Raw genomic sequence first — 19,900 nt, forward strand, 5'->3', positions numbered from 1 at the left:
TTTTGGGGGTAGGAATCAAGTTGCCCAGGATTTATGCTTTGCTGATGTGTGCGTTAGCTAGAGTCTCCTCTGGGGTGTAATCACAGTCAACTTCACAATTCGCTTGTCAAACTTGCAAAAATGCTTCCTTTTGTATGGAGGAGTAAACAGGTCAATATTCTGCCAAATTTTGCCCTTCCCTGCCCTCACTGCTGACAATAACTACACACAGTAGCAGGTAAGGCTCAAGAGGTACTTGTCCAAGTTGAACTGACTTACCGCAAGTTAAGCAGAAAAACCAGCAAAAGCATCAGAGACTGGGACATTCTCTTGCTTCCAAGACAGGACAGATCATGCCTCTAGGAAAAGGGAGACAGGCAAGTGCTACTCCAACAATTAACTAATTAGCAAGCTAGTTCAGCAAATACCATCAACGTTTTGTGCACAGAGAAAAAAGACGTGTTTTTTAATAGTTAAAATATCATAGAATCACAGAATGGTTTGGGTTGGAAGGCACCTTAAAGATCATCTAGTTCCAACCCCCCTGCCATGGGCAGAGACACCTGCCACCAAACCAGGTTGCTCAAAGCCCCATCTAACCTGGCCTTGAACACTTCAGGGATGGGGCATCCACAACTTCTCTGGGCAACCTGTTCCAGTGCCTCACCACCCTCATAGTTAAGAACGTCTTCCTTACATCTCATCTAAATCTACCCTCTTTCAGTTTAAAGCCATTACCCCATGTCCTGTCACTACATGCACTTGTAAAGAGCCCCTCTCCAGCTTGCTTGTAGAGCCCCTGCAGGTACTGGAAGGCTGCTATAAGGTCTCCCCGGCGCCTTCTCTTCTCCAGGCTGAACAACCCCAACTCTCTCAGCCTGTCTTCATAGGAGAGGTGCTCCAGCCCTCTGATCATCTTCGTGGCCCTCCTCTGGACTCCCTCCAACAGGCCCATGTCCTTCTTCAGTTGGAGGCCCCAGAGCTGGACACAGTACTTCAGGTGGGGTCTCCCGAGAGCGGAGCAGGGGGAGAATCACCTCCCTCGACTGCTGGTCACGCTTCTTTTGATGCGGCCCAGGAGACGGTTGGCTTTCTGGGCTGCGAGTGCACGTTGCCGGGTCACGTTGAGTTTCTCATCAACCAACACCCCCAAGCCCTTCTCCTCAGGGCTGCTCTCAATCCATTCTCCACCCAGCCTGTAGTTGTGCTTGGGATTGCCCCACATCAATGGAAGCTACTGGCTGGTTACAGCCGTGAGCTTCATACAGCCTCACATACTTAGGGGTTTATCAGAATTAGTAGTTTCGGGTTCTTTCATCTCCTCCAAGCACATACCTCCTAAGCATCACTCTAATGCTTCTTCATCAAGAACATACAGTATCGCAAAACAAGCCTAGCCAATTGCAACAACAACACAGTTCTCAAATACAACCAAATCCTGACTTCCATCAGGCCCCTAGCCCATCGGTCCGCTTGTGTAGAGCTGTCAGTGAGCCTACTCACACAAGTACTCTGAGGAAGTCAACAGCCCACCGATGCAAGGAGACGTCTGCCAGGGACCACACTGAATTTATAAGAGGCCAGGTGCCTTGCTTCAAGAACTTAATTTCTGAAGCAAAATCCAATGACAATCCCTCAGATGGTGCCCAAGAAGTCATCACCTCAGTGATCCTCCCGTTGGCTACTATTTTTATTGGATAAACAGACCTTTATCCTCGGGTCTAACAAGTTGAGAAGCGATCAGCAGTGATTCATGGTTTCAAGGCAAGGGGCCCTCCCAGCCAGGCTGGCTCTTGCTAGCATTCCTTTGGCAGCAGTACTGTAGACGCTTTCAACTAGGTGAAAGACAGAGAGCGCAAAGCTTTAACCCAAACAAAACCCCTCCTGAACATATTCCCCCACGCCTGTCATTAAAATAGTTGACACAGCTGCTATGTAACTGTCCATGCAGTCAGTTACACTGCCTATGGGTGGCTTGAGACACAAGGTCTCTGAACAACTACTTTTCTCCCTGCACCTTTGACCTATCGGCACTTTTTGTCGCTCCAACAACTCCCTGTCAAATCCTCCTGTGAAGGTACAATATCAACACCTTGGGGAGAGCACAGGGCCCGTAGCAGGTACAGTTGGGAACGTATTGTAGAAGTGACAGGGGAATAGCAAGAGAGACAGAAGACAAGGCAAAACTAACCCTGGCTCAAGAAAACAATAGAATAGCCTCCATTGAGGATATCTCCTGTGTTCAAAAACTCTCAGCCCCCTCTCATCAGTGGAGTCCTTGCCCTCAGCCAAAGGGCACACAAAGAAAAACCCTACCAAAGTCTTTGTTGACTGGGAACCAGAGAACACCACCACTTGATACACAAGCTGTTAAGCACCAGCTCAGGAGCAGCTGTTTAGCTCACCAATGAGCCCTCCAAAGAGAGAGTGCTGCAGCCAGCCTCCTCTTCCCCACCACCCCACCCCATCACTGCCAGGCCCACCTAAACCATTCACTGGAGGAGCCACAGCTGGGCACCGAGCTGGAGAAAGGTTGGGAAAGAGTTCTCTTTCCCAACCTTTCTCCAACTCTAGGCTCTCAGGAGGATGCCCCTGCCCACAGGAGCTGGCAGAATTCAACTACAGAGAGGGCAGGGAGGGGAAGTGGGGAAGGTTTGCTCAGAAGCTGGAGACAAACCTTTGCTGTAAGTGGTCCTAACTATCACATACCAAACAGAGGGGAAGTACTCAAAATTAGGGTCCTGCACAAAACAAGCAGCTTAGTGGGGGTGTTTTTGTTTGATTGGTTGGGGGTTTTTGGGGGTAGGAATCAAGTTGCCCAGGATTTATGCTTTGCTGATGTGTGCGTTAGCTAGAGTCTCCTCTGGGGTGTAATCACAGTCAACTTCACAATTCGCTTGTCAAACTTGCAAAAATGCTTCCTTTTGTATGGAGGAGTAAACAGGTCAATATTCTGCCAAATTTTGCCCTTCCCTGCCCTCACTGCTGACAATAACTACACACAGTAGCAGGTAAGGCTCAAGAGGTACTTGTCCAAGTTGAACTGACTTACCGCAAGTTAAGCAGAAAAACCAGCAAAAGCATCAGAGACTGGGACATTCTCTTGCTTCCAAGACAGGACAGATCATGCCTCTAGGAAAAGGGAGACAGGCAAGTGCTACTCCAACAATTAACTAATTAGCAAGCTAGTTCAGCAAATACCATCAACGTTTTGTGCACAGAGAAAAAAGACGTGTTTTTTAATAGTTAAAATATCATAGAATCACAGAATGGTTTGGGTTGGAAGGCACCTTAAAGATCATCTAGTTCCAACCCCCCTGCCATGGGCAGAGACACCTGCCACCAAACCAGGTTGCTCAAAGCCCCATCTAACCTGGCCTTGAACACTTCAGGGATGGGGCATCCACAACTTCTCTGGGCAACCTGTTCCAGTGCCTCACCACCCTCATAGTTAAGAACGTCTTCCTTACATCTCATCTAAATCTACCCTCTTTCAGTTTAAAGCCATTACCCCATGTCCTGTCACTACATGCACTTGTAAAGAGCCCCTCTCCAGCTTGCTTGTAGAGCCCCTGCAGGTACTGGAAGGCTGCTATAAGGTCTCCCCGGCGCCTTCTCTTCTCCAGGCTGAACAACCCCAACTCTCTCAGCCTGTCTTCATAGGAGAGGTGCTCCAGCCCTCTGATCATCTTCGTGGCCCTCCTCTGGACTCCCTCCAACAGGCCCATGTCCTTCTTCAGTTGGAGGCCCCAGAGCTGGACACAGTACTTCAGGTGGGGTCTCCCGAGAGCGGAGCAGAGGGGAGAATCACCTCCCTCGACTGCTGGTCACGCTTCTTTTGATGCGGCCCAGGAGACGGTTGGCTTTCTGGGCTGCGAGTGCACGTTGCCGGGTCACGTTGAGTTTCTCATCAACCAACACCCCCAAGCCCTTCTCCTCAGGGCTGCTCTCAATCCATTCTCCACCCAGCCTGTAGTTGTGCTTGGGATTGCCCCACATCAATGGAAGCTACTGGCTGGTTACAGCCGTGAGCTTCATACAGCCTCACATACTTAGGGGTTTATCAGAATTAGTAGTTTCGGGTTCTTTCATCTCCTCCAAGCACATACCTCCTAAGCATCACTCTAATGCTTCTTCATCAAGAACATACAGTATCGCAAAACAAGCCTAGCCAATTGCAACAACAACACAGTTCTCAAATACAACCAAATCCTGACTTCCATCAGGCCCCTAGCCCATCGGTCCGCTTGTGTAGAGCTGTCAGTGAGCCTACTCACACAAGTACTCTGAGGGAAGTCAACAGCCCACCGATGCAAGGAGACGTCTGCCAGGGACCACACTGAATTTATAAGAGGCCAGGTGCCTTGCTTCAAGAACTTAATTTCTGAAGCAAAATCCAATGACAATCCCTCAGATGGTGCCCAAGAAGTCATCACCTCAGTGATCCTCCCGTTGGCTACTATTTTTATTGGATAAACAGACCTTTATCCTCGGGTCTAACAAGTTGAGAAGCGATCAGCAGTGATTCATGGTTTCAAGGCAAGGGGCCCTCCCAGCCAGGCTGGCTCTTGCTAGCATTCCTTTGGCAGCAGTACTGTAGACGCTTTCAACTAGGTGAAAGACAGAGAGCGCAAAGCTTTAACCCAAACAAAACCCCTCCTGAACATATTCGCCCCACCCCCTGTCATTAAAATAGTTGACACAGCTGCTATGTAACTGTCCATGCAGTCAGTTACACTGCCTATGGGTGGCTTGAGACACAAGGTCTCTGAACAACTACTTTTCTCCCTGCACCTTTGACCTATCGGCACTTTTTGTCGCTCCAACAACTCCCTGTCAAATCCTCCTGTGAAGGTACAATATCAACACCTTGGGGAGAGCACAGGGCCCGTAGCAGGTACAGTTGGGAACGTATTGTAGAAGTGACAGGGGAATAGCAAGAGAGACAGAAGACAAGGCAAAACTAACCCTGGCTCAAGAAAACAATAGAATAGCCTCCATTGAGGATATCTCCTGTGTTCAAAAACTCTCAGCCCCCTCTCATCAGTGGAGTCCTTGCCCTCAGCCAAAGGGCACACAAAGAAAAACCCTACCAAAGTCTTTGTTGACTGGGAACCAGAGAACACCACCACTTGATACACAAGCTGTTAAGCACCAGCTCAGGAGCAGCTGTTTAGCTCACCAATGAGCCCTCCAAAGAGAGTGCTGCAGCCAGCCTCCTCTTCCCCACCACCCCACCCCATCACTGCCAGGCCCACCTAAACCATTCACTGGAGGAGCCACAGCTGGGCACCGAGCTGGAGAAAGGTTGGGAAAGAGTTCTCTTTCCCAACCTTTCTCTCAGGAGGATGCCCCTGCCCACAGGAGCTGGCAGAATTCAACTACAGAGAGGGCAGGGAGGGGGAAGTGGGGAAGGTTTGCTCAGAAGCTGGAGACAAACCTTTGCTGTAAGTGGTCCTAACTATCACATACCAAACAGAGGAAGTACTCAAAATTAGGGTCCTGCACAAAACAAGCAGCTAAGTCGGGGTTTTTGTTTGTTTGTTTGGGGTTTTTTTGGGGGGTAGGAATCAAGTTGCCCAGGATTTATGCTTTGCTGATGTGTGCGTTAGCTAGAGTCTCCTCTGGGGTGTAATCACAGTCAACTTCACAATTCGCTTGTCAAACTTGCAAAAATGCTTCCTTTTGTATGGAGGAGTAAACAGGTCAATATTCTGCCAAATTTTGCCCTTCCCTGCCCTCACTGCTGACAATAACTACACACAGTAGCAGGTAAGGCTCAAGAGGTACTTGTCCAAGTTGAACTGACTTACCGCAAGTTAAGCAGAAAAACCAGCAAAAGCATCAGAGACTGGGACATTCTCTTGCTTCCAAGACAGGACAGATCATGCCTCTAGGAAAAGGGAGACAGGCAAGTGCTACTCCAACAATTAACTAATTAGCAAGCTAGTTCAGCAAATACCATCAACGTTTTGTGCACAGAGAAAAAGACGTGTTTTTAATAGTTAAAATATCATAGAATCACAGAATGGTTTGGGTTGGAAGGCACCTTAAAGATCATCTAGTTCCAACCCCCCTGCCATGGGCAGAGACACCTGCCACCAAACCAGGTTGCTCAAAGCCCCATCTAACCTGGCCTTGAACACTTCAGGGATGGGGCATCCACAACTTCTCTGGGCAACCTGTTCCAGTGCCTCACCACCCTCATAGTTAAGAACGTCTTCCTTACATCTCATCTAAATCTACCCTCTTTCAGTTTAAAGCCATTACCCCATGTCCTGTCACTACATGCACTTGTAAAGAGCCCCTCTCCAGCTTGCTTGTAGAGCCCCTGCAGGTACTGGAAGGCTGCTATAAGGTCTCCCCGGCGCCTTCTCTTCTCCAGGCTGAACAACCCCAACTCTCTCAGCCTGTCTTCATAGGAGAGGTGCTCCAGCCCTCTGATCATCTTCGTGGCCCTCCTCTGGACTCCCTCCAACAGGCCCATGTCCTTCTTCAGTTGGAGGCCCCAGAGCTGGACACAGTACTTCAGGTGGGGTCTCCCGAGAGCGGAGCAGTTGGGGAGAATCACCTCCCTCGACTGCTGGTCACGCTTCTTTTGATGCGGCCCAGGAGACGGTTGGCTTTCTGGGCTGCGAGTGCACGTTGCCGGGTCACGTTGAGTTTCTCATCAACCAACACCCCCAAGCCCTTCTCCTCAGGGCTGCTCTCAATCCATTCTCCACCCAGCCTGTAGTTGTGCTTGGGATTGCCCCACATCAATGGAAGCTACTGGCTGGTTACAGCCGTGAGCTTCATACAGCCTCACATACTTAGGGGTTTATCAGAATTAGTAGTTTCGGGTTCTTTCATCTCCTCCAAGCACATACCTCCTAAGCATCACTCTAATGCTTCTTCATCAAGAACATACAGTATCGCAAAACAAGCCTAGCCAATTGCAACAACAACACAGTTCTCAAATACAACCAAATCCTGACTTCCATCAGGCCCCTAGCCCATCGGTCCGCTTGTGTAGAGCTGTCAGTGAGCCTACTCACACAAGTACTCTGAGGGAAGTCAACAGCCCACCGATGCAAGGAGACGTCTGCCAGGGACCACACTGAATTTATAAGAGGCCAGGTGCCTTGCTTCAAGAACTTAATTTCTGAAGCAAAATCCAATGACAATCCCTCAGATGGTGCCCAAGAAGTCATCACCTCAGTGATCCTCCCGTTGGCTACTATTTTTATTGGATAAACAGACCTTTATCCTCGGGTCTAACAAGTTGAGAAGCGATCAGCAGTGATTCATGGTTTCAAGGCAAGGGGCCCTCCCAGCCAGGCTGGCTCTTGCTAGCATTCCTTTGGCAGCAGTACTGTAGACGCTTTCAACTAGGTGAAAGACAGAGAGCGCAAAGCTTTAACCCAAACAAAACCCCTCCTGAACATATTTACCCCCACCTCTGTCATTAAAATAGTTGACACAGCTGCTATGTAACTGTCCATGCAGTCAGTTACACTGCCTATGGGTGGCTTGAGACACAAGGTCTCTGAACAACTACTTTTCTCCCTGCACCTTTGACCTATCGGCACTTTTTGTCGCTCCAACAACTCCCTGTCAAATCCTCCTGTGAAGGTACAATATCAACACCTTGGGGAGAGCACAGGGCCCGTAGCAGGTACAGTTGGGAACGTATTGTAGAAGTGACAGGGGAATAGCAAGAGAGACAGAAGACAAGGCAAAACTAACCCTGGCTCAAGAAAACAATAGAATAGCCTCCATTGAGGATATCTCCTGTGTTCAAAAACTCTCAGCCCCCTCTCATCAGTGGAGTCCTTGCCCTCAGCCAAAGGGCACACAAAGAAAAACCCTACCAAAGTCTTTGTTGACTGGGAACCAGAGAACACCACCACTTGATACACAAGCTGTTAAGCACCAGCTCAGGAGCAGCTGTTTAGCTCACCAATGAGCCCTCCAAAGAGAGAGTGCTGCAGCCAGCCTCCTCTTCCCCACCACCCCACCCCATCACTGCCAGGCCCACCTAAACCATTCACTGGAGGAGCCACAGCTGGGCACCGAGCTGGAGAAAGGTTGGGAAAGAGAACTCTTTCCCCACCTTTCTCCAGCTCTAGACTTCTCAGGAGGATGCCCCTGCCCACAGGAGCTGGCAGAATTCAACTACAGAGAGGGCAGGGAGGGGGAAGTGGGGAAGGTTTGCTCAGAAGCTGGAGACAAACCTTTGCTGTAAGTGGTCCTAACTATCACATACCAAACAGAGGGGAAAAGTACTCAAAATTAGGGTCCTGCACAAAACAAGCAGCTTAGTGGGGGTTTTTTGTTTGATTGGTTGGGGTTTTTTGGGGGTAGGAATCAAGTTGCCCAGGATTTATGCTTTGCTGATGTGTGCGTTAGCTAGAGTCTCCTCTGGGGTGTAATCACAGTCAACTTCACAATTCGCTTGTCAAACTTGCAAAAATGCTTCCTTTTGTATGGAGGAGTAAACAGGTCAATATTCTGCCAAATTTTGCCCTTCCCCTGCCCTCACTGCTGACAATAACTACACACAGTAGCAGGTAAGGCTCAAGAGGTACTTGTCCAAGTTGAACTGACTTACCGCAAGTTAAGCAGAAAAACCAGCAAAAGCATCAGAGACTGGGACATTCTCTTGCTTCCAAGACAGGACAGATCATGCCTCTAGGAAAAGGGAGACAGGCAAGTGCTACTCCAACAATTAACTAATTAGCAAGCTAGTTCAGCAAATACCATCAACGTTTTGTGCACAGAGAAAAAAGACGTGTTTTTTAATAGTTAAAATATCATAGAATCACAGAATGGTTTGGGTTGGAAGGCACCTTAAAGATCATCTAGTTCCAACCCCTGCCATGGGCAGAGACACCTGCCACCAAACCAGGTTGCTCAAAGCCCCATCTAACCTGGCCTTGAACACTTCAGGGATGGGGCATCCACAACTTCTCTGGGCAACCTGTTCCAGTGCCTCACCACCCTCATAGTTAAGAACGTCTTCCTTACATCTCATCTAAATCTACCCTCTTTCAGTTTAAAGCCATTACCCCATGTCCTGTCACTACATGCACTTGTAAAGAGCCCCTCTCCAGCTTGCTTGTAGAGCCCCTGCAGGTACTGGAAGGCTGCTATAAGGTCTCCCCGGCGCCTTCTCTTCTCCAGGCTGAACAACCCCAACTCTCTCAGCCTGTCTTCATAGGAGAGGTGCTCCAGCCCTCTGATCATCTTCGTGGCCCTCCTCTGGACTCCCTCCAACAGGCCCATGTCCTTCTTCAGTTGGAGGCCCCAGAGCTGGACACAGTACTTCAGGTGGGGTCTCCCGAGAGCGGAGCAGAGGGGAGGAATCACCTCCCTCGACTGCTGGTCACGCTTCTTTTGATGCGGCCCAGGAGACGGTTGGCTTTCTGGGCTGCGAGTGCACGTTGCCGGGTCACGTTGAGTTTCTCATCAACCAACACCCCCAAGCCCTTCTCCTCAGGGCTGCTCTCAATCCATTCTCCACCCAGCCTGTAGTTGTGCTTGGGATTGCCCCACATCAATGGAAGCTACTGGCTGGTTACAGCCGTGAGCTTCATACAGCCTCACATACTTAGGGGTTTATCAGAATTAGTAGTTTCGGGTTCTTTCATCTCCTCCAAGCACATACCTCCTAAGCATCACTCTAATGCTTCTTCATCAAGAACATACAGTATCGCAAAACAAGCCTAGCCAATTGCAACAACAACACAGTTCTCAAATACAACCAAATCCTGACTTCCATCAGGCCCCTAGCCCATCGGTCCGCTTGTGTAGAGCTGTCAGTGAGCCTACTCACACAAGTACTCTGAGGGGAAGTCAACAGCCCACCGATGCAAGGAGACGTCTGCCAGGGACCACACTGAATTTATAAGAGGCCAGGTGCCTTGCTTCAAGAACTTAATTTCTGAAGCAAAATCCAATGACAATCCCTCAGATGGTGCCCAAGAAGTCATCACCTCAGTGATCCTCCCGTTGGCTACTATTTTTATTGGATAAACAGACCTTTATCCTCGGGTCTAACAAGTTGAGAAGCGATCAGCAGTGATTCATGGTTTCAAGGCAAGGGGCCCTCCCAGCCAGGCTGGCTCTTGCTAGCATTCCTTTGGCAGCAGTACTGTAGACGCTTTCAACTAGGTGAAAGACAGAGAGCGCAAAGCTTTAACCCAAACAAAACCCCTCCTGAACATATTCCCCCACCCCTGTCATTAAAATAGTTGACACAGCTGCTATGTAACTGTCCATGCAGTCAGTTACACTGCCTATGGGTGGCTTGAGACACAAGGTCTCTGAACAACTACTTTTCTCCCTGCACCTTTGACCTATCGGCACTTTTTGTCGCTCCAACAACTCCCTGTCAAATCCTCCTGTGAAGGTACAATATCAACACCTTGGGGAGAGCACAGGGCCCGTAGCAGGTACAGTTGGGAACGTATTGTAGAAGTGACAGGGGAATAGCAAGAGAGACAGAAGACAAGGCAAAACTAACCCTGGCTCAAGAAAACAATAGAATAGCCTCCATTGAGGATATCTCCTGTGTTCAAAAACTCTCAGCCCCCTCTCATCAGTGGAGTCCTTGCCCTCAGCCAAAGGGCACACAAAGAAAAACCCTACCAAAGTCTTTGTTGACTGGGAACCAGAGAACACCACCACTTGATACACAAGCTGTTAAGCACCAGCTCAGGAGCAGCTGTTTAGCTCACCAATGAGCCCTCCAAAGAGAGAGTGCTGCAGCCAGCCTCCTCTTCCCCACCACCCCACCCCATCACTGCCAGGCCCACCTAAACCATTCACTGGAGGAGCCACAGCTGGGCACCGAGCTGGAGAAAGGTTGGGAAGAGTTCTCTTTCCCAACCTTTCTCCAACTCTAGGCTCTCAGGAGGATGCCCCTGCCCACAGGAGCTGGCAGAATTCAACTACAGAGAGGGCAGGGAGGGGAAGTGGGGAAGGTTTGCTCAGAAGCTGGAGACAAACCTTTGCTGTAAGTGGTCCTAACTATCACATACCAAACAGAGGGGAAGTACTCAAAATTAGGGTCCTGCACAAAACAAGCAGCTTAGTGGGGGTTTAGTTGTTTGATTGGTTGGGGGTTTTTGGGGGTAGGAATCAAGTTGCCCAGGATTTATGCTTTGCTGATGTGTGCGTTAGCTAGAGTCTCCTCTGGGGTGTAATCACAGTCAACTTCACAATTCGCTTGTCAAACTTGCAAAAATGCTTCCTTTTGTATGGAGGAGTAAACAGGTCAATATTCTGCCAAATTTTGCCCTTCCCCTGCCCTCACTGCTGACAATAACTACACACAGTAGCAGGTAAGGCTCAAGAGGTACTTGTCCAAGTTGAACTGACTTACCGCAAGTTAAGCAGAAAAACCAGCAAAAGCATCAGAGACTGGGACATTCTCTTGCTTCCAAGACAGGACAGATCATGCCTCTAGGAAAAGGGAGACAGGCAAGTGCTACTCCAACAATTAACTAATTAGCAAGCTAGTTCAGCAAATACCATCAACGTTTTGTGCACAGAGAAAAAAGACGTGTTTTTAATAGTTAAAATATCATAGAATCACAGAATGGTTTGGGTTGGAAGGCACCTTAAAGATCATCTAGTTCCAACCCCCCTGCCATGGGCAGAGACACCTGCCACCAAACCAGGTTGCTCAAAGCCCCATCTAACCTGGCCTTGAACACTTCAGGGATGGGGCATCCACAACTTCTCTGGGCAACCTGTTCCAGTGCCTCACCACCCTCATAGTTAAGAACGTCTTCCTTACATCTCATCTAAATCTACCCTCTTTCAGTTTAAAGCCATTACCCCATGTCCTGTCACTACATGCACTTGTAAAGAGCCCCTCTCCAGCTTGCTTGTAGAGCCCCTGCAGGTACTGGAAGGCTGCTATAAGGTCTCCCCGGCGCCTTCTCTTCTCCAGGCTGAACAACCCCAACTCTCTCAGCCTGTCTTCATAGGAGAGGTGCTCCAGCCCTCTGATCATCTTCGTGGCCCTCCTCTGGACTCCCTCCAACAGGCCCATGTCCTTCTTCAGTTGGAGGCCCCAGAGCTGGACACAGTACTTCAGGTGGGGTCTCCCGAGAGCGGAGCAGATGGGGAGAATCACCTCCCTCGACTGCTGGTCACGCTTCTTTTGATGCGGCCCAGGAGACGGTTGGCTTTCTGGGCTGCGAGTGCACGTTGCCGGGTCACGTTGAGTTTCTCATCAACCAACACCCCCAAGCCCTTCTCCTCAGGGCTGCTCTCAATCCATTCTCCACCCAGCCTGTAGTTGTGCTTGGGATTGCCCCACATCAATGGAAGCTACTGGCTGGTTACAGCCGTGAGCTTCATACAGCCTCACATACTTAGGGGTTTATCAGAATTAGTAGTTTCGGGTTCTTTCATCTCCTCCAAGCACATACCTCCTAAGCATCACTCTAATGCTTCTTCATCAAGAACATACAGTATCGCAAAACAAGCCTAGCCAATTGCAACAACAACACAGTTCTCAAATACAACCAAATCCTGACTTCCATCAGGCCCCTAGCCCATCGGTCCGCTTGTGTAGAGCTGTCAGTGAGCCTACTCACACAAGTACTCTGAGGGAAGTCAACAGCCCACCGATGCAAGGAGACGTCTGCCAGGGACCACACTGAATTTATAAGAGGCCAGGTGCCTTGCTTCAAGAACTTAATTTCTGAAGCAAAATCCAATGACAATCCCTCAGATGGTGCCCAAGAAGTCATCACCTCAGTGATCCTCCCGTTGGCTACTATTTTTATTGGATAAACAGACCTTTATCCTCGGGTCTAACAAGTTGAGAAGCGATCAGCAGTGATTCATGGTTTCAAGGCAAGGGGCCCTCCCAGCCAGGCTGGCTCTTGCTAGCATTCCTTTGGCAGCAGTACTGTAGACGCTTTCAACTAGGTGAAAGACAGAGAGCGCAAAGCTTTAACCCAAACAAAACCCCTCCTGAACATATTCCCCCACCCCTGTCATTAAAATAGTTGACACAGCTGCTATGTAACTGTCCATGCAGTCAGTTACACTGCCTATGGGTGGCTTGAGACACAAGGTCTCTGAACAACTACTTTTCTCCCTGCACCTTTGACCTATCGGCACTTTTTGTCGCTCCAACAACTCCCTGTCAAATCCTCCTGTGAAGGTACAATATCAACACCTTGGGGAGAGCACAGGGCCCGTAGCAGGTACAGTTGGGAACGTATTGTAGAAGTGACAGGGGAATAGCAAGAGAGACAGAAGACAAGGCAAAACTAACCCTGGCTCAAGAAAACAATAGAATAGCCTCCATTGAGGATATCTCCTGTGTTCAAAAACTCTCAGCCCCCTCTCATCAGTGGAGTCCTTGCCCTCAGCCAAAGGGCACACAAAGAAAAACCCTACCAAAGTCTTTGTTGACTGGGAACCAGAGAACACCACCACTTGATACACAAGCTGTTAAGCACCAGCTCAGGAGCAGCTGTTTAGCTCACCAATGAGCCCTCCAAAGAGAGAGTGCTGCAGCCAGCCTCCTCTTCCCCACCACCCCACCCCATCACTGCCAGGCCCACCTAAACCATTCACTGGAGGAGCCACAGCTGGGCACCGAGCTGGAGAAAGGTTGGGAAAGAGTTCTCTTTCCCAACCTTTCTCCAGCTCTAGGCTTCTCAGGAGGATGCCCCTGCCCACAGGAGCTGGCAGAATTCAACTACAGAGAGGGCAGGGAGCGGGAAGTGGGGAAGGTTTGCTCAGAAGCTGGAGACAAACCTTTGCTGTAAGTGGTCCTAACTATCACATACCAAACAGACGCGGGAAGTACTCAAAATTAGGGTCCTGCACAAAACAAGCAGCTTAGTGGGGGTTTTGATTGGTTGGGGTTTTTTGGGGGTAGGAATCAAGTTGCCCAGGATTTATGCTTTGCTGATGTGTGCGTTAGCTAGAGTCTCCTCTGGGGTGTAATCACAGTCAACTTCACAATTCGCTTGTCAAACTTGCAAAAATGCTTCCTTTTGTATGGAGGAGTAAACAGGTCAATATTCTGCCAAATTTTGCCCTTCCCCTGCCCTCACTGCTGACAATAACTACACACAGTAGCAGGTAAGGCTCAAGAGGTACTTGTCCAAGTTGAACTGACTTACCGCAAGTTAAGCAGAAAAACCAGCAAAAGCATCAGAGACTGGGACATTCTCTTGCTTCCAAGACAGGACAGATCATGCCTCTAGGAAAAGGGAGACAGGCAAGTGCTACTCCAACAATTAACTAATTAGCAAGCTAGTTCAGCAAATACCATCAACGTTTTGTGCACAGAGAAAAAGACGTGTTTTTTAATAGTTAAAATATCATAGAATCACAGAATGGTTTGGGTTGGAAGGCACCTTAAAGATCATCTAGTTCCAACCCCCCTGCCATGGGCAGAGACACCTGCCACCAAACCAGGTTGCTCAAAGCCCCATCTAACCTGGCCTTGAACACTTCAGGGATGGGGCATCCACAACTTCTCTGGGCAACCTGTTCCAGTGCCTCACCACCCTCATAGTTAAGAACGTCTTCCTTACATCTCATCTAAATCTACCCTCTTTCAGTTTAAAGCCATTACCCCATGTCCTGTCACTACATGCACTTGTAAAGAGCCCCTCTCCAGCTTGCTTGTAGAGCCCCTGCAGGTACTGGAAGGCTGCTATAAGGTCTCCCCGGCGCCTTCTCTTCTCCAGGCTGAACAACCCCAACTCTCTCAGCCTGTCTTCATAGGAGAGGTGCTCCAGCCCTCTGATCATCTTCGTGGCCCTCCTCTGGACTCCCTCCAACAGGCCCATGTCCTTCTTCAGTTGGAGGCCCCAGAGCTGGACACAGTACTTCAGGTGGGGTCTCCCGAGAGCGGAGCAGAGGGGAGAATCACCTCCCTCGACTGCTGGTCACGCTTCTTTTGATGCGGCCCAGGAGACGGTTGGCTTTCTGGGCTGCGAGTGCACGTTGCCGGGTCACGTTGAGTTTCTCATCAACCAACACCCCAAGCCCTTCTCCTCAGGGCTGCTCTCAATCCATTCTCCACCCAGCCTGTAGTTGTGCTTGGGATTGCCCCACATCAATGGAAGCTACTGGCTGGTTACAGCCGTGAGCTTCATACAGCCTCACATACTTAGGGGTTTATCAGAATTAGTAGTTTCGGGTTCTTTCATCTCCTCCAAGCACATACCTCCTAAGCATCACTCTAATGCTTCTTCATCAAGAACATACAGTATCGCAAAACAAGCCTAGCCAATTGCAACAACAACACAGTTCTCAAATACAACCAAATCCTGACTTCCATCAGGCCCCTAGCCCATCGGTCCGCTTGTGTAGAGCTGTCAGTGAGCCTACTCACACAAGTACTCTGAGGGGAAGTCAACAGCCCACCGATGCAAGGAGACGTCTGCCAGGGACCACACTGAATTTATAAGAGGCCAGGTGCCTTGCTTCAAGAACTTAATTTCTGAAGCAAAATCCAATGACAATCCCTCAGATGGTGCCCAAGAAGTCATCACCTCAGTGATCCTCCCGTTGGCTACTATTTTTATTGGATAAACAGACCTTTATCCTCGGGTCTAACAAGTTGAGAAGCGATCAGCAGTGATTCATGGTTTCAAGGCAAGGGGCCCTCCCAGCCAGGCTGGCTCTTGCTAGCATTCCTTTGGCAGCAGTACTGTAGACGCTTTCAACTAGGTGAAAGACAGAGAGCGCAAAGCTTTAACCCAAACAAAACCCCTCCTGAACATATTCCCCCCAGCCCCTGTCATTAAAATAGTTGACACAGCTGCTATGTAACTGTCCATGCAGTCAGTTACACTGCCTATGGGTGGCTTGAGACACAAGGTCTCTGAACAACTACTTTTCTCCCTGCACCTTTGACCTATCGGCACTTTTTGTCGCTCCAACAACTCCCTGTCAAATCCTCCTGTGAAGGTACAATATCAACACCTTGGGGAGAGCACAGGGCCCGTAGCAGGTACAGTTGGGAACGTATTGTAGAAGTGACAGGGGAATAGCAAGAGAGACAGAAGACAAGGCAAAACTAACCCTGGCTCAAGAAAACAATAGAATAGCCTCCATTGAGGATATCTCCTGTGTTCAAAAACTCTCAGCCCCCTCTCATCAGTGGAGTCCTTGCCCTCAGCCAAAGGGCACACAAAGAAAAACCCTACCAAAGTCTTTGTTGACTGGGAACCAGAGAACACCACCACTTGATACACAAGCTGTTAAGCACCAGCTCAGGAGCAGCTGTTTAGCTCACCAATGAGCCCTCCAAAGAGAGAGTGCTGCAGCCAGCCTCCTCTTCCCCACCACCCCACCCCATCACTGCCAGGCCCACCTAAACCATTCACTGGAGGAGCCACAGCTGGGCACCGAGCTGGAGAAAGGTTGGGAAAGAGTTCTCTTTCCCAACCTTTCTCCACCTCTAGGCTCTCAGGAGGATGCCCCTGCCCACAGGAGCTGGCAGAATTCAACTACAGAGAGGGCAGGGAGGGCGAAGTCGGGAAGGTTTGCTCAGAAGCTGGAGACAAACCTTTGCTGTAAGTGGTCCTAACTATCACATACCAAACAGAGGGGAAGTACTCAAAATTAGGGTCCTGCACAAAACAAGCAGCTTAGTGGGGGTTTTTGTTTGATTGGTTGGGGTTTTTGGGGGTAGGAATCAAGTTGCCCAGGATTTATGCTTTGCTGATGTGTGCGTTAGCTAGAGTCTCCTCTGGGGTGTAATCACAGTCAACTTCACAATTCGCTTGTCAAACTTGCAAAAATGCTTCCTTTTGTATGGAGGAGTAAACAGGTCAATATTCTGCCAAATTTTGCCCTTCCCCTGCCCTCACTGCTGACAATAACTACACACAGTAGCAGGTAAGGCTCAAGAGGTACTTGTCCAAGTTGAACTGACTTACCGCAAGTTAAGCAGAAAAACCAGCAAAAGCATCAGAGACTGGGACATTCTCTTGCTTCCAAGACAGGACAGATCATGCCTCTAGGAAAAGGGAGACAGGCAAGTGCTACTCCAACAATTAACTAATTAGCAAGCTAGTTCAGCAAATACCATCAACGTTTTGTGCACAGAGAAAAAAGACGTGTTTTTTAATAGTTAAAATATCATAGAATCACAGAATGGTTTGGGTTGGAAGGCACCTTAAAGATCATCTAGTTCCAACCCCTGCCATGGGCAGAGACACCTGCCACCAAACCAGGTTGCTCAAAGCCCCATCTAACCTGGCCTTGAACACTTCAGGGATGGGGCATCCACAACTTCTCTGGGCAACCTGTTCCAGTGCCTCACCACCCTCATAGTTAAGAACGTCTTCCTTACATCTCATCTAAATCTACCCTCTTTCAGTTTAAAGCCATTACCCCATGTCCTGTCACTACATGCACTTGTAAAGAGCCCCTCTCCAGCTTGCTTGTAGAGCCCCTGCAGGTACTGGAAGGCTGCTATAAGGTCTCCCCGGCGCCTTCTCTTCTCCAGGCTGAACAACCCCAACTCTCTCAGCCTGTCTTCATAGGAGAGGTGCTCCAGCCCTCTGATCATCTTCGTGGCCCTCCTCTGGACTCCCTCCAACAGGCCCATGTCCTTCTTCAGTTGGAGGCCCCAGAGCTGGACACAGTACTTCAGGTGGGGTCTCCCGAGAGCGGAGCAGAGGGGAGAATCACCTCCCTCGACTGCTGGTCACGCTTCTTTTGATGCGGCCCAGGAGACGGTTGGCTTTCTGGGCTGCGAGTGCACGTTGCCGGGTCACGTTGAGTTTCTCATCAACCAACACCCCCAAGCCCTTCTCCTCAGGGCTGCTCTCAATCCATTCTCCACCCAGCCTGTAGTTGTGCTTGGGATTGCCCCACATCAATGGAAGCTACTGGCTGGTTACAGCCGTGAGCTTCATACAGCCTCACATACTTAGGGGTTTATCAGAATTAGTAGTTTCGGGTTCTTTCATCTCCTCCAAACACTTGGGAAAGCCATTTTTCACCAAAGTCTTTGGCAATTTTCTCCTAAGAATAAAAGCAACCACTGGCAACGACCAACAAGTAATCCAAGATTTGAGCAAGATTAAGCCAGCCCTTTTCTGGCTACACAGACAAAATTCTGGAGCTGGGCTGCACTTGGTTCTTTCTCTCCACAAGCAACGGTGCACACTTTTGCTAACACATACTTGTCATAAATAACGCAGTCTCCTGACCAAAGGCCCCAAGCGCTCTCACACCTATAATATTAGGAAAACTGGCCAAAGACCACAGACTCGCAGATTTAGGTTTCAACTCCACCAATGGCAGAAAAAGGAATAAACCATCCTCTCCTCTATGATATAGTCATCACACCAATACCGCAAGGTAAAAAAAAAAAGACCCTCACGCCCACCCCAAATCAAATCAAGAAGCACTCATGCTTTTAGGCTCTAGGCTTAAGCAATGGCATAAGAAAAACCAGAACAGGTGGAGGGAAAAAAAAGGGCCAGGGAGCAGCACAAAGGGTCAGAGAGAGTCAGAGATGAACAGGAAGGAGGACAGGCACCGTGAGATACAGAATGAAACAAACCAGTGACAGTCAGCAAGACAAAGGGATAGAGACAGAAAGAGAAGGAAAGAGAGAGCTAGGAAGGCACGGACACAGAGTGGCACATACAGGAGCAGAGAGGAAGAGAACACCAGGGAACAGGCCAGAGCACTTGTGGGGAAAAGAGAGAGAGATGCAAATCACAACAAAGAGATGGAAAAGGAAAAAACAGCGATGGGTGCAGGACAGAGACAAGGGGATGGGAAAAAAACAAAGAGGGAGAGGGAGCAGGACGCAAGAATAGGGAGAAGAGGAGACATCTAGGGAAGCAAAAAAATTTGTTGCAGCGTGGGAAAGAGAAGGGGCCAGGGGAGAGGCAGGGGTGCACAAGAGGGAGACAGGGTCCCAAGGGCCCAGGACTCACCACAGCTCTTGCTCTCAGCGCTGCCAGAAGAATTTGCCAGTTCAGGCACTTCTTTCTCTTCCCTCCTCCCTTCCTCTTCTGTCACTCCGGTTGCTTGGCTGTCCTCCACCTAAGAAAATACATGAGTGTCCTACAGCTCTTATAAGACGAGGCTTCCTAGACACATAGCCTCGCTCGCTCACGCACTACGCGGCCATACCTCGCTTTGGGTTATGCATACAGACCCTGCGGTGCACGCTGGAGGCCTGGCATGCTGCAGACTACGAGGAGGGATCTTCCTCACCCAGAGAGGCAGGCTCTCTCTTGCCTGCAGTGGGAGGCAGCTGCCGGCCGGCCTTCCATTTCTTCTTCTTTACCCTTCTCTGGCCTCTCCAGCTTCAGCAGCTCCTGTCCACAGCCAGCAAGCACTCCGCCCGTCCCTTTTCGCCCCCACACCGCGAGGAGAGCCAGGCCAGGCACAGACAACCCACGCAAGCCTGAGGCGGGTGCCATCACCGGCAGCCCCAGGGGAGGAAGGGACAACCGTGTCCTCAGTGCAGCCTCTGGGAGAGAGAAAGAAGCAGCAGCAGCCACCGTTATTACCGCAGATCGCCCCTGGCTGAAGCCTCTCCTTCTGCAGGGGCTTCTGGAGACGCCGCCCCTTCCCCGCACCACTGCTAACGGCACCCACATTAAGGGATAGTCCAGCGCATTCAAGGGCCAGCTCACTGCCTTCCCAACAGGGCTTGGGGGCAGCCTGGGGCTACGGGACAGGCTTCAGGGGAGGTGCTGGAAGCTTGGAAGCTGACCATCCCGCCACCCCCAAGCAGCCAGGAGACAGCCCCGCACCCACCAAAGGGGCTCGCTCACCTCACCAGTGGCCCCGGCCCTCATTCGCCACTGGGGCCTGCGACCAGAGCACCGCCACGCTGCTCCCAGGCACAGCGCATGCACTGCCACCGAGAGCACGCCAGAGGGTCCACGGCCCCATACAGCGGCGAGCACGG

This window comes from Ciconia boyciana, unplaced genomic scaffold, assembly GCF_034638445.1.
Source record: "Ciconia boyciana unplaced genomic scaffold, ASM3463844v1 HiC_scaffold_65, whole genome shotgun sequence".
Classification (NCBI taxonomy): Eukaryota; Metazoa; Chordata; class Aves; order Ciconiiformes; family Ciconiidae; genus Ciconia; species Ciconia boyciana.